The sequence below is a fragment of the Apium graveolens genome, chromosome 6, assembly GCF_009905375.1.
Source record: "Apium graveolens cultivar Ventura chromosome 6, ASM990537v1, whole genome shotgun sequence".
Classification (NCBI taxonomy): Eukaryota; Viridiplantae; Streptophyta; class Magnoliopsida; order Apiales; family Apiaceae; genus Apium; species Apium graveolens.
The window spans coordinates 94,912,968-94,915,084 of NC_133652.1; positions in this window are offsets into that span (position 1 = coordinate 94,912,968).

Sequence of the window (2,117 nt, forward strand, 5' to 3'; positions counted from 1 at the left end):
TTTCTGTTTATAATCCACAGGCTCAAACTTCTTTTTGTTGGAATCTGACTTTCTACACTCACTGGCAAAGTTCCCTGCCAAGCCATATTTGAAACATTTAAATTTAGATTTATCCACGATGTTTCTATTTGGCTTGGCTGCTCCAAAGTTCTTCTTGAACTTGAGCTTGGCAAATCTTCTGGAAAGAAATTCTAGATGTTCGTCAATATCTTCCATGTCATCTTGTCTCAAAGAATCTTCATTTTCTGCTATCAGCCCTTTGCCCTTGTTTTCACAGACCTTTGAAGTTGATTCAACGGCTTCCATTTTCATCCCCTTCTCTTTCTCTAACTCAGCAACTAGTGCAATGGATCCTCCTTTCTTCTTTCCTCTCTCCATCCTCTCATCTTGCTCTATTTCAAGCTCATAAGTTTTCAGGATGCCATACAGTCTCTCCAAAGTAAACTCCTTATAATCTTAGCAAGAGGTTAAGTAAACTCCTCATAAGTTTTCAGTTGCAAAGGTTCTTCAATTGTTGAATCAAGCTTCATCTCTGAATGAAAAAGCCTTTGAATTAGCCGAAGTTAAGGATAATAAGAAAGCTCAGTATGCAAGTTATTATCTGAAAGATGAAGCAAGTTTCTGGTGGGAGTCTTCTAAGGCGTTGTTGGAAGGCAAAGACTTATATTGGGAGAAGTTCACTGAGATGTTTCTGGAAAAGTATTTGCCAAGTTACATGCAAGATCAGTTGGAGATGAAATTTCTGGATCTTAGACAGGAGGAAATGTCGGTAGCAGAATATGAGGTGAAGTTTTCGGAATTGGCAAGGTTTGTACCTGAGTACGTGAATACTGAAGTGAAGAAGGCTAAGAGGTTCCAGCAGGGACTCAAGCTGCGGATTAGGAGTCAGATAGCAATGTTGGAGATTAAGAACTATGTTGCCTTGGTTCAGAAAGCAATGATAGTGGAAGGTGAGGGGGAAGCTGCTCGAAGAGAAGCTTTATCCGTTGATGCATTATCAGTTGAAGTCTTTATCCGTTGAAGCACTCATCCGTTGATGGATATTATCCGTTGAAGCATTAGAGACATCCGTTGAAGCTTTGTTTCTTATCCGATGAAGGTCTTCAATATCAGTTGATACTTCTTCACTTATACAAAATTACAAGGCATGAAATATTTATAATTAGCCCTCCTATTTGCATATCCACTAGTAGTCAACATGACTGATAATTTCCTACAACATCTAAGAATTACAACTTGAATCCAGAGAATGAAATGTGCTACAATACTAAACTTATTGCTAAGTAAAGCTACTCCTTCAACGGATAGCCAAGATGGTCTTATCCGTTGAGGCTACAAACACCAGATTTCTACTTAAGTGTTTTGTTTAACTTATCATCAAACTAATACACATATTCCTAACAATCTCCCCCTATTTATGTCTACTAGAACTGTAGGCATAAATTTGGGTTTAGCTTGTTGATAACAAAACACTTGACAAATATATAAACAGTAATAAAGCAGAAATTCAAAAGTGTTGCAAAAATGTGTATGCTGAGATGGAATTGAAGAATTACATTGTTTCCAAGGGTGCTCCTTTAGCCTGAGCAGATTAGTTTCTTTTCCTTTGATTCCTTGTTTTCTTTCCTAGCCTCCTGTCATTTTCCTCTATTTGAAGTTGAAGTTGTCTGTAGAATTCAACTTCATCTTCTTCATTGATGTCCAACTTAGATTGCATATCCTTGAGAGTTTCATTACTGGCAATCTTGAGCTGATCTTAAATTCTGAAAAATCTTTTGACTCCTTTGTTGTCTCTAAACTCCATCAACCAATGAGGTGATTTGTGAACTGTAATTCCTCTTTCTTGAATGAGTAATGTTCTAGGCAAAGCATTGGGCTCCCACCAAGTTTTCCTTATGTTGGCAATCTTGTTGAGAATCTCAGTCTTGGCAGTCCTGGTAAAGCCAGAATCCCTTTGTATGGCTGAGTAGACTCTAACCAAGGTAGAGTAGCCTTCATTCAGAATCCTGTAGAGAGGCCAAGTTTTTTCCCCACTTCCTTTGTATTTGAACACTAGTCTTTCTGGTAGCTGTCTGTAGGCAGCTATTCCCCTTACTTCCTCCAGCTCATCCAGATAG